Genomic DNA, 13,759 nt, shown 5'->3' on the forward strand with positions numbered 1-13,759 from the left:
CCCGCGCCCGCCCCCCTCCGCGCTCCGCACCCAGCGCCTCCCCCTGCCTATCTTCCTTCCTATCTTCCTCCTCTGCTTTCTCCACGGCCTCTTTTCCCATGATTAAACTTGACCACAGCACGTTTCCCTAGGTCGCCGCACTCTTTCCTGAAGCCTTTTATTAGAGTGTTTTTGCCCTTCTCACCTCAAGGCATTCATTTGTCCCAAAGCACAGGCCCCTGACAAAGAGAAAAAGACGCCCAGAGGTTCTTGTCCATCGTCGACAAGACCTTTATTATTTCCCGCCTTTCGCTTTCCGCTTTCTCCCGGGTAGCCGTCTGCGTCCTCCCTAAATCTTACACCAGCGGTGCTAACCAAGAACAAATATAACCACCATCGACTGTTTAGCCCACAAGCAATGCAGTTTCATCACTGACCATGTAAGAAATATAAATAAGAAAGCCATATAAACTCTTGTTTGTGGAAAATACTGCTGCTGGCTCAGCTCCCCTATTACAAAAAGTTGAAATTTATTCAGTTTGCAGCACTAACTTTATGCCGTTTTAGCGACTTGTCTCGGTTCCTGAATGATCATGTATCTGAAAATGGGTTTTAAAACGAGTTCCCGAGAACCAAAGGGCAAAAATGTACCCAGGTAATAGAAGCAAAATATTGAGACAATTTTTAAACTCATCCACCACTTGGTTTGCACTTTCTTAGCTTTTGCTGCCTATCCTTTTTGTCTCTTCCGTTGAGGTTTATAAAATTTTCTCATAAATTGCCAATCAGATTTGGAATCTTCTGACCCAAGTATACTAAATACTCTTCCTTCTTTTGTGGGACTCTTCAATAAATTCAAACTCCTCCAAGTTTTCCCAAATATCCTTTTTTTTTTAAACACTACATGCCACCAACCTACTGTACCCTCTAAGTTAATGTTAAAATTATGTCTCATTTCCAATATACTGTCTAACATTCCTTCCTTATAATTGATGTATCCAAATGCACCAAATAGACAAAGTTTGAAGAGGACCAATCAAACAAGGCAATAACAAAATATCCTCACAACAGTCTAGATGCTTCCAAATTCTATTATTAACAGTGATGAGCTAATGTTGTCCTTGGGAATAGTAATTAGGAAAAGAAAGGGTGATTTCTTTAAATACAATTATTTTATTTTTGATTTATCAAAGACAGGCATATACATTTAGAATCATCTGTTGTCTTTGATCTATTCTAATATTGATATGTATGAAGAATCATAGCAATATGTGAAGGGAAGGACTTGAAGTCATAGACTTTTCCAAAGGTATATAACTGCCAGTTTTGTTTTAATTTGGTTTTTTTTTTTTTTTTTGAGACTCTTAAAGCTCACAGCAGAACTGACAAATACTTAGTGGGTCCTAAGTGATTCGTAAGAATGAACATAATATGAAACAATGAGGGAAAGTTTAAACTTAGGCTTTTTTGTGATTATGTTTTTTCTTATTAACATAAGAAATTAGAAATGTCATGGATTCAAGGCAGTATGAGACTAGGAAAAGTTGCCAGTATCATCTTTGCTATTTGAAACTACTGTACAAAATATAAATAAATTGATTCAGTTTTTTCTTTGTTCTCATCTTTGTTTGAAATTCCTCAACTTCTTTTGAACCTGTGTCTCCTGCCTGGTGACACTGTATTTCCTTTAGAAGTTACTACATTCCAGGAATTTAGGATCAGCCACTCTAAGTTTTCAGAGGATGACCTCTTCTCTTTGCCACTAGAAAACCTTTCCCAGACTGCATGGGAAGGGTGGGGCTGCTTTCAATTAGATCTGAGTGAACAAACAGCTGTCTTTCAAACAAATTGTCATGGCAGTTAATTAACACATGTTATAATTTGCATATCATTAATTATGATTTCACAGATGAAAGCATGGCTCTTGTCACATTATGAACATAAAGGTGACACAATTAGTCCTCAGGTTCCCAAGGGCCACACTTTAAGAACGACTACTGTAGATCAGTGTTTGAACTGGGTGTGGGAAGGTTGAGGGGATAAGGGGACAGCAGAGTGGACTGGGAAAGTTGATGGGTTAATCCAAAACTTTTCATCTATGACTTAAAAGGTCCTTCATGACCTGGTGTCTGTTTGCTCACCCCTCACTTCTCTCCTGTGTGCCTCCTATGCTTCAGTGGCCTGCATCTGATAATTCATTTACTCATTCATTCAGCAAACACTGACTGAGTACTGACTGTGTGCCAGGTTCTGGTGTAGGTTTTGGAGACACCCCACTGGAGCTGACTTTTTCCTGTCCCAGGGCCTTTATGCCTGCCACTTCATCTTCTTGGGCCACAACTCAAACACACCTTTATGGGGCCAGGCCCTTTCAGACCTCACAAGGAAAAAAGTGTTCTTTTATTGTTCTTCATCTCAGAAACTAATTTGTTTAACTCAGAACATTAATAACACTTGGTAATAAACTAATTATGTGTGTGTATGTGCATATAATTATTTATATGTCTGCTTTTCTCATTATATGGGGAATTTCCTTAGGGCAGAGTCTTGGTCTTATTCTTCTTGCACAGAGCTTGGTATAAAAGTAGTGTTTTAACAAATATCCATTGTGTGTGAATGGATGATTCTTTGCACATGCTCAGTAAATATTGTTGCATGAATAAATACTCTAAGCAAGTACTTCTAAGTATGTTCCTGCTGGAATCCTCCAATATCATCTTGGAAAGGAGGGAGGGAAGGAAAAGAGGAAAAAAGAGGGAAGAGCAAAAGAATAAAAAGGAGAAGAGAAGATTGATTTTGAAGAGAAAGAGAAAGAGGGAGGAAAGAAAAGAGTGACAGGGAAGAAGAAAGAAGGGACAGGAGGGAGTGGAAGGAGGTAGTAGCCCTTAGGACAGGGGTTCTCAAAGTGTAGTATCAGCATCATCTGAGAACTTGCCAGAAATGTAAGTTCTAGGGCCCTACCACCAGGGGAAGAATGATATATGCTGTGGAGGAGTCAAATAATATGGTTGTTTTTTTTTCTCTCAAACAAGACTTCCAGCTCTAGTTGGTGAAAACAATTATTTAAAGTCCAAACAAACATCTCAGATAGTCAATCCCTCTGCCCTAAACCTTGCACCAGATATCATGTTATATTTAAGAGACTTGGAGATAACTTATTGTGCTTTTTCTTTCAAATCCCACTGAGCTCTCTGGTTACAAGAAGCTGTACAACTGATTGAGAAGATACTGAACAAGTTTAGAATGTGTCAAGTAAACTGTGATACAATATTTTGTATTATATGTAATATATGTATTACATAATATAATGATAAATACATAAATAATGTAAAATATGTATAATAATATGTCAATAATATAAATAATGTGTAAATACAATATGTAAATATAAAAACAAATATAAATAAAAAATATAAAAATGCTAATATTTTATATAACATGTGTACTTACATATGCATATATAATGTATGTAATGTCTATATTGTGTATGTTTATAATGTATACTATATACATTTATAATATATGATATGCATGTTTTTATATTTATTTCTCAATAAAAATTAAATACAGATGCTAAAGGAAAAAGGACCAACATGCAGCAAACTTAATAAATGTTAGATGACAGGCCAATTCTGATACCTTGTTCTCTGAGGAAATTCCTTTTGTTATACAATGCTCATGTGTGTTTCCCCAGATATTTTTAAAAAGGAGGCCTAGCAATCAGGGAATGTGTCAATTAAAGACAATTACAAGATGGCAAATCCTTTTCTAAGTTTTAATTTGAGCTGGCTCAGTAGTAAGTAAATTACTGAAAAAGTGAATGTAATTTTAACCTGCCAGGTGTCATGCATTTAAAAAGAAGTGCATTAAAATTTAAGGTAAGATAATTTTGATAAGTAGTTTTTTAAAAAAAGACAAAATAAACTTTTTTCTTTAGGGCTATGATTTGGGGATTCTTATATGTCAAGGAATCTTTCTAGTTCCTAGGTCAGTTCTCCAGGAAAATCGAAATAATACAGGCATTCTGGGGGCAGTTGCAAGGATTAAATGAGAAGGTGCATGTTATAGGTATAGCACAATCCCTTGCTAAAGGGCTCAACAAATGTTAGATACTAAAATTATTAGTAATAATCATAGTATATGAATATCAGTAAATCATGAATGGTGAGTCCCTAGTAATGCTACAGATAACAAAGTCCACAAATGAAAATGTCTTTCTGAGAACATTCAAATGCTAATAAACTATCATTGCTTTCAATCTTGTAACCAAGAGGAACTCTTCAGTACATCAGCACAAAAGACGTTCAAAGGCTGCTCTGACCATTGGCCTGGCCAAGACTTTTAAATCCTGGAAGGGAGGGGTGGGAGTGCCGGATATGTCTCTAGCAGCAGGCGCACCATCTCTCTCAGGCACATCTTTAAGGTTTCCTGGTATTTTTTTCTACCTCAATTTCTCACCCTCTTCCCCTACCCCAGTTTTTTCTTTTGTTTTGTTTTTTTAATCTGGAGGAAATGGGTTTTGCATAACTTTTGTTATAGCTTTGTAACCATACAAAAATGAATACCTTAAAACCAGATGTGTCTGTAAACTAATCACTTTTTCAACTTCAAGAGCTTCTGCTGAATCTTCACTGCCCCTTTTCAGTCCCTACTGCCCCACCCTCAGAAATGAGTCTGCTCTACCAAGGCAAGGTGTTAATGCTTCCAGTAGCAGTGTGGGAGTGGCTGTTATACATTACGGTTTCAGGAGCTAAGTCATGAGTTCCAGAAATATCCAAACCCTAGGAGAGCAGATAAACAAACCACGGCTAACACTGGCTTTAAGGAAAAGGAAAACTGAAAATATACAATCACCTGTTTCATCTCCCTTAGGAAGTGATGACTGGATGGAAGGTAAAGACTGTCTTCTTTTTTTCTTATATCATGTTGCTAGAATATTATTTCCCATGACCTCTGGAGGTAACAAACAGGGCTCAATATTTGGTCTGCATGTGCATAGTCTGGCTTTTGTAGTATGATCTTAACATTATTTTTAAAAATTGGAATATGTAGATAATATTGAGAAAAATAGATTTTACATGTAAAAAATACAGATTTTGGCTTTTCTTTAAAAAGTCACAAGTTGGAGGCTTGTTGGGCCCACATTCTACCTGCCTCTTCCACACAGCTACCCCATCTTACCTTTCTCTGCTAGATGAGCAAGACACAGGGCATCTTAGAGTCCCAGAATGTTCAGGCTGACAGCGATCAAAGTGAAAAATCAAAGGATTTTATCATATTGTTAAAAAATGTAATGATAAAACCATCAGCTACATCATAAGGAGTCATGTCTCTTCATTATCTCCCTCACATCCCCAAGTGTGGAGATTCAATGACTATTTTATACTGATAGAGCAAACATTCCCAGCCCCCTCCACTAACAAAGGGCATGGCTAAATATTTGCAAATCTGAAACAAAATTGTATTATCTGGCTTCTCAACTGCAGACTTGGAACGCTTAGCATCACAGAATCCAAGAATACCTAGCACCTAAGCCTTTGGATAAACCAGTGCCCAGCTGCCTCTGCTCCAAATGGACAGCTTTGACTGCATGAAAGATCTAATCCTTTTTGAATAATCAGGAGGTCACCCGATTCAGGCCACCAGAGTCAAAACTCTTAGCAGAACATGCTCTTCCAGTATCCTCTCCACAGCTCTGCTGCACTGGGCTGGAAGTAGAGCTTTGCAGAAAGAAGGGCGAACACAAATGTTCACAGCCCCACAGATGGAGAGGGCAAGTTCTCCAAGTGTAACATCAGCATCATAAAGCTACACACACAGGGTGGGCTTACTGCACCAGATCTATTACGGATCCAACTCAGAAGAGCTTAGAAGGAAAAGCAGGTGCCTCCAGAGTACCTCCCAAATAGGTTAGCCAGTGGGGATTGCAGGTGAATTTAGCAATGGTAGTGTTCTGTTGCCAGCTCCCCAAGAATGTGGGAAGAATGGAAGGGATTTTTAACTTCAAAGCCAGCTCCTGGAATCCACAGCATTTCCCCTTTCAGCTGTGAACATGTGAGTGGAATAGCGGGTGCCCCAATATGTAGCTGGAGTAAATTGCAGAGATTTAAAGCAGTTAGCAGTCTCTTCCACAGTTTATCTTATCTGCATACTTATCATCTGGCTCATCTGCCAGCTCTGACTCTTGGCTTTACTGCTCTTTCTTGCAAATTCATCTTATTTTCACTCATGGTGTTTGTGCCCCTTTCCCCTGCCACCCCCTCTCTTCCCTAGTCCATGAAGAAGAAAGACAGGTCTTAGTTGAGTGAGCTGCTGTTCTATCCCTAACTCAGTAACATCCCTGGGGTTCTACCCTCAAAATGCCCTAAAGCAAACTGCTCTTACTAGTTTTTTTAACTTTTTTATTTTGAAAAATTTTCAAACTTATACATTGTAAGAATTGTACAGTGTTTTCACATACCTTACCCAGACCCACTAGTTGGTTTTTTAACACTCTTTCTTTCCATATATGCTACTTTAATCTGAAACATTTCAGAGTAGTTTGCATATATCCTGAATGAAGTGCATAATCTCAGTAAAGCCATCAAATTCAGGAAATTCAATATTGATACAAGGCTTTCTTTATCTGCAATCCATATTTCAACTTTGTCAATCATCTCAATAATGTCCTTTTTACCATTTTTGTTTTTTTCCTCTAGTAAGAATCCAACCCAGGATCATATTTAGTTGTCAAATCCCTTAATCCTCTTTAATCTAAACAATTCCTCAGCCTTCTAAAATGATCTTTATGACATTGACATTTTGAAAAATATAAATCAGTCATTTCCATAGTATTTTCTTCTGTTTGCTTTGTCTGATGTTCCCTTGTGATTAGATTTGGGTTATACATCTCCAGCAATACCTTCCCTCTTCTCCTGGGTTCACTGTTTGTTCTAACAAGTTGATTATGCAATTATTCTCTGGTGGCTTACAAACCCAATTGCACATTAGAATCAATGGGGAGAATTGTATACTCTTGGTGCTGAGGTCCAACCTCAGTAACTTCTGATTCAATAGGTCTGAGGCAGAAAAAAAAAGCTACCCTGGTGATTCTGGTATTTGTAAGGCTGGGGCTGAGCCCACAGACTTCCTATCTCAATTAGGAGCACATCCTCCTTTCTCCTTTGATCTCATTTTCCCTTTCCTTTGTCATTCTCTCCCCACACTGCCTCAGCCCTCCTCTGCCTTGGGAAACCGAAGTGCCAGAGAAGTACTGGCGTGTTAAAGAGCCCACTTTGATGCACATGTTCTGTTTCATGGCTGCATTATGTGAGTATGATTTATATTGTGAAAAAATATGAACACAGTATTTTTGTGCACAAAATGGAAAGTAATACAAATCACTTATAACTGAAAGAAAACGAAAGGAAAGTCCCTGAGATATTAAAGGTGGAGAGGGTCGAGTGAATTGTAAATCATATTATGCTATTAGTACATGCCAATCCACTTTAGCTGGCAGACCAAGAGAATTAGGTTTGAATGATGCAAATTCTAAATTGGGTCTTCAGATACATATCCCTCACACAATCTCTTATACCCTAGCATGGCCTTTTCTGAACTATCAGCAGTCTCAGAATCATTTATATTTTGTCCTATTCCCGCTAGACCGTCTAAGAGCCCTAGTTCGTGAGGAATGATTACAGGGCAGTTTCTGCTGCTTTGTTTTGCTACAGTCTTTGCACTTCTCCCCAGGGGCCTTGGCCTCGGTAAAGGGGAGTTGCGGGCCCATCTTTAGTTCTGACCACAGGACAGGGGTGGCAGCACAGAGACTCCCTGTGTACTTTGAATAACACACTAAAGGAGGTTATTCCCGGAGAGTATGAGGGGAGGCAGGGTTTTTCTGTATTTGCATCCTTACTTACTTGGAGGCTCACACTGCACTGTGATCTCTTTGAAGGTCAAATGGAAGGAAGTACAGAACTGTTAAACCCAGACCTGCACTACAATGGCTATTCATGAACTGAGGAAATGCAATCCCTCTCCCAGGCCAACGCTGGGGCAGGGTGGGGTGGGGAAGAAGGAGGTGTACCTCCAAACAAGATTTATGGATATTTAGCAGAATCAGAACCAGCCAGGAACATTGTTAATGCATGTTCAACATTTTATCCTCATAGAATTTTTCACATATGATATTAGTTCATCGGATTCTTACAACAAACCCATGAAGCAGGCAGGGTGGAAAGAAACAGTGACGCAAAAACCAGTAGTTAGTATTAATTGCTAACATTGCCAAATACTTATCATGTAATCTACTGAACTCTTTGCTTAATCAGATTTTAATCCTCACAGCTGCTTTATGTGGCAGATAGAGTAGCCTTCATTATTTTTATTTTAAAGAGGAAGCAAGTATGACTTGAGTTGAGTAGCTAGTAGATGACACCACTAGGATTTAAACCAGATTTCCCTGACACTAGAGCCCTAACTCTTTACCACTGTATTGAACCACCTCCACCAAAGTCATGTGGCTAAGAGGAGAACCATACTGGACTTCTCTGGAGAGTCTATTGCTCAACAATAAGTGGAGGCTGGTCATATTTTGAAGGTAAAGTGGACTTAAAGTCCTCCCTCCATAGGGAGGCCACTTCTCTACATTTGACCCTTCCTCTTGCACCCCATTGCTCAGATTCCCCCAGAAGACCGACTTCCTGCTGCCCCCAGCCCTGCCTGTCTCATCTTGCCCAGAAGGAATGACTGGTATATGCAGGACACATTTCTGACACCTGTACCTGGCCTAACTTAGAATGGGCCGTGCGCAAGGACACAGTGGTGTGTTACACAGTGATGGACAATGGCTGCAAGTACACACCTCCCAGAGTACATGAAAGGGCTTAGTCCCTGGCACACTAATCTTAGCTATTCTTTCCATCTCCTAGATTCTCTTCACTGCAGATACCATACAGCATCTCTTCATGTTTCCTTCCTCTCAAAGGGACTCTTGAGGAAAGGAAAGACAAAGACAAGCCACTTTCTTTTTGGAAATGTTCTGTAAGTGACATCTCTACCACCACTCCCAGCACTGTGTTCCAACCACTGTGTTCATCCTTTGACTGTGGATCTAAAACACTGGGGCCCTCCATTAAGTGTTAATTAGCAGCAATGACATAGAATTTCCAAATATTAAACCTTAGTATTTCAACTTTTGTTCTTTCTGCTATAGATTTCTTTTTCACATTAAGTGTTCTAAATTTTGCCTAGTGGCTACATATGTATGAGAACAAAAGGAATGGCAGATAGTTTAGTAGTGTCACTAATTGAAATAGCAAGTAGAAACTAGTGATTGTTTCTGGATGAAGACTATGTTTGAAAGCATGTGCTTGAGAACATCAGTATATATTCAATTTCTGTGCATGGGAGAATAATTACAGGGAGATTACATGGTCGAAGTCTTTTCTATATTCTTACTAAAGTGCTGATCCTACACTCAATGATTTTGACTACATTGTTCTACCTATGTGATTCTATAATACCATCTTTACCTATTTTTTCACATCCTTCAAATGTCTGGCAAATAGTAGGTGCTCAGTAAGTGAGTATGGAATGACTGAAGGGATAAAATTCCCAAGTTTCTTTAAAAGGCTAATTTTAGGTAAAAATTAAAAGCACTTTCTAACTCTTGTCCTGCCCCATTCCAGTTCCTCTACCTCCCCCCAACTCTCCCCAACACACCTCTTAGATTAACTCCTACATTTTAAGCTCAGTTCAGGTATTTCTTCCCCAGAGGGCATTGCCTGATATCTTCACACCAGTCAGGAACCTTGCTTTTGTATTCCAAGAAATCCTGGGTATATCTCTATTTTGTCAACACCACAGCAGATGGTGAAATCCTTGAAGGCAACAATTCTGTCATTCATCTTTGTGTCCCAGTGAAAAACACAGTAACTGTTATTAAATCTGAAATGCTTAGTAAGGACCAAGTGCTGTAGTAAGCATTTTCACATGCACTGTCTCTCCCAGTTCTTGAAACAGCCCTCAAAGGTACAGGTTCCATTGTATAGATGAGAAAACTGAGGCTTAGAAAGTTTAAGTAACTTGCAAGGTCACTAGCTAGTAAGAGGCAGAGTCAGGGCTTTGACCTCAAAGTCTGAGTTCTCAATTACTCTGTTCTGACACTAGTTAGGTCCTTACAGAACATTTGTTGAGTTGATGAACATTTTCCAAAGCCAGTAAATTGAACAGTCATCAATGCCTCTTCCTCTTTCTTATCTTACAGTTTTTCTTGGTGATAAGGGAAGTTGAAGGGTGACTAAGAGATGAAGTTGGGGGAATTAGAAAGAAGGGAGAAAAAGGAACAGGATAATTAGCCTTGAATGAATGATAACACTATGTATATAAGACAACAGAAACATATTAAATACTAGATCCATACAAACTTTAAAACACCTAGGCAATAAAAAAAGCACAGCTACTCAACATGACCAGCACACCTGGACACTGACAGCAGATGGGTCATCTGCTACCTGAGTGCTCACCAATTTCCACCCACTTCCATACCACTTCAACTGACTCATTTCCCTAGCATCCCATCCCATTTCACTATTCCACCCCACCACACTCTGCCCCATCCACTGCTCTCTGTTCCATTTCACTCCACTCCATTTCATTTCCTGTCTTCCCCTGCAACTTTCCAGATACGAACCATAGTGATCAAATTGTGGGGAGGGGGAGCAAAAAGGCAAGTGGGAGTAAAAGAATTTGGATATATTCCCTTTCCCTACTTCCCCAAACTGGGTGGAGTGATAGGAGAGGAGCAGCTAACATTTAAATTGATCTTAGAGTTTGGGTTATTTCCTGAATGGGTATCTTTGTTATCCATTTCGTTTTGAGTGTTGAGTTTTAAAGTGATTTAAAAAATGCCCAGGGGGCGGAGCCAAGATGGCGGCGTGAGTAGAGCAGTGGAAATCTCCTCCCAAAAACACATAGAGCTATGAAAATATAACAAAGAAAAATCTTCCTAAAATAGAGACCACAGGACACAGGACAACATCCAGACCACATCCACACCTGCAAGAACCCAGCGCCTTGTGAAGGGGAGTGCTTTTTGGAAATCTTAAAGGGGCAGGACAGGTCACTTAGACCAGAAGCAGGGAATCTGGGGATCTCTGGGCACTCTAACCCCCTGGGCAGCAGGGAGCACAGAGGCCCCTTACGGAGATAAATAGTCTCCTGGCTGCTCCCCCTCCAACGGGGCTCCACCATTTTGGAGGAACAGCCCCAGCCAGGCCAAGCCCACAGCAACAGCGGAGATAAACCCCAAAGCAACTGGGCAGGAAGCAGAAGCCCTGTCTGCGCACAGCTTCCCAGCACAAGCCACTAGAGGTCGCTATTCTCCCAGGAAAAGGCTACAAACCAACAAGAAGGGAAGCTCTTCCAGCGGTCACTTGTACCAGCTCTGCAAACTATCTCTATCACCATGAAAAGGCAAAACTACAGGCAGACAAAGATCACAGAGACAACACCTGAGAAGGAGACAGACCTAACTAGTCTTCCTGAAAAAGAATTCAAAATAAAAATCATGAACATGCTGACAGAGATGCAGAAAAAAATGCAAGAGCAATGGGATGAGATGCAGAGAAAAATGCAAGAGCAGTGGGATGAAGTCCGGAAGGAGATCACAGATGTCAGGAAAGAGATCACAGAAGTGAAACAATCCCTGGAAGGATTTATAAGCAGAATGGATAAGATGCAAGAGGCCATTGAAGGAATAGAAGCCAGAGAACAGGAACGTATAGAAGCTGACATAGAGAGAGATAAAAGGATCTCCAGGAATGAAACAACACTAAGAGAAATATGTGACCAATACAAAAGGAAAAACATTCGTATTATAGGGATACCAGAAGAGGAAGAAAGAGGAAAAGGGATAGAAAGTGTCTTTGAAGAAATAATTGCTGAAAACTTCCCCAAACTGGGGGAGGAAATAATCGAACAGACCATGGAATTATACAGAACCCCCAACAGAAAGGATCCAAGGAGGACAACACCAAGACACATAATAATTAAAATGGCAAGGATCAAGGACAAGGAAAGAGTTTTAAAGGCAGCTAGAGAGAAAAAGGTCACCTATAAAGGAAAACCAATCAGGCTAACATCAGACTTCTCAACAGAAACCCTACAGGCCAGAAGAGAATGGCATGATATACTTAATGCAATGAAACAGAAGGGCCTTGAACCAAGGATACTGTATCCAGCACGACTATCATTTAAATATGATGGTGGGATCAAACAATTCCCAGACAAGCAAAAGCTGAGGGAATTTGCTTCCCACAAACCACCTCTACAGGGCATCCTACAGGGACTGCTCTAGATGGGAGCACCCCTAAAAAGAGCACAGAACAAAACACACAACATATGAAGAATGGAGGAGGAGGAATAAGAAGGGAGAGAAGAAAAGACTCTCCAGACAGTGTATATAACAGCTCAATAAGTGAGCTAAGTTAGGCAGTAAGATACTAAAGAAGCTAACCTTGAACCTTTGGTAACCACGAATCTAAAGCCTGCAATGGCAATAAGTACATATCTTTCAATAGTCACCCTAAATGTAAATGGACATAATGCACCAATCAAAAGACATAGAGTAATAGAATGGATAAAAAAGCAAGACCCATCTATATGCTGCTTACAAGAAACTCACCTTAAACCCAAAGATAAGCATAGACTAAAAGTCAAGGGATGGAAAAACATATTTCAGGCAAACAACAGTGAGAAGAAAGCAGGGGTTGCAGTACTAATATCAGACAAAATAGACTTCAAAACAAAGAAAGTAACAAGAGATAAAGAAGGCCACTACATAATGATAAAGGGCTTAGTCCAACAAGAGGATATAACCATTCTAAATATATATGCACCCAATACAGGAGCACCAGCATATGTGAAGCAAATACTAACAGAACTAAAGAGGGAAATAGACTGCAATGCATTCATTGTAGGAGACTTCAACACACCACTCACCCCAAAGGATAGATCCACTGGGCAGAAAATAAGTAAAGACACACAGGCACTGAACAACACACTAGAACAGATGGACCTAATAGACATCTATAGAACTTTACATCCAAAAGCAACAGGATATACATTCTTCTCAAGTGCACATGGAACATTCTCCAGAATAGACCACATACTAGCTCACAAAAAGAGCCTCAGTAAATTCCACAATATTGAAATTCTACCAACCAATTTTTCAGACCACAAAGGTATGAAAGTAGAAATAAATTCTACAAAGAAAACAAAAAGGCTCACAAACACATGGAGGCTTAACAACATGCTACTAAATAATCAATGGATCAATGAACAAATCAAAATAGAGATCAAGGAATATATAGAAACAAATGACAACAACAACACTAAGCCCCAACTTCTGTGGGATGCAGCGAAAGCAGTCTTAAGAGGAAAGTATATAGCAATCCAGGCACACTTGAAGAAGGAAGAACAATCCCAAATGAATAGTCTAACATCACAACTATTAAAACTGGAAAAAGAAGAACAAATGAGGCCTAAAGTCAGCAGAAGGAGGGACATAATAAAGATCAGAGAAGAAATAAACAAAATTGAGAAGAATAAAACAATAGCAAAAATCAACGAAACCAAGAGCTGGTTCTTTGAGAAAATAAACAAAATAGATAAGCCTCTAGCCCAACTTATTAAGAGAAAAAGAGAGTCAACACAAATCAACATAATCAGAAATGAGAATGGAAAAATCACGACAGACTCCACAGAAATACAAAGAATTATTAAAGACTACTATGAA

The 13,759-nt window shown here is 39.5% G+C and overlaps 1 protein-coding gene across 3 annotated transcripts in view; it reads right to left on the reverse strand.

Moving 5' to 3' along the window:
- PTPRB (protein tyrosine phosphatase receptor type B) overlaps positions 1-13,759 on the reverse strand; it is a 130,101-nt gene that overhangs the window by 99,905 nt on the left and 16,437 nt on the right. The window lies entirely within an intron of this gene.

The sequence above is a fragment of the Manis javanica genome, chromosome 10 (assembly GCF_040802235.1).
Source record: "Manis javanica isolate MJ-LG chromosome 10, MJ_LKY, whole genome shotgun sequence".
In the NCBI taxonomy this organism is placed as follows: domain Eukaryota; kingdom Metazoa; phylum Chordata; class Mammalia; order Pholidota; family Manidae; genus Manis; species Manis javanica.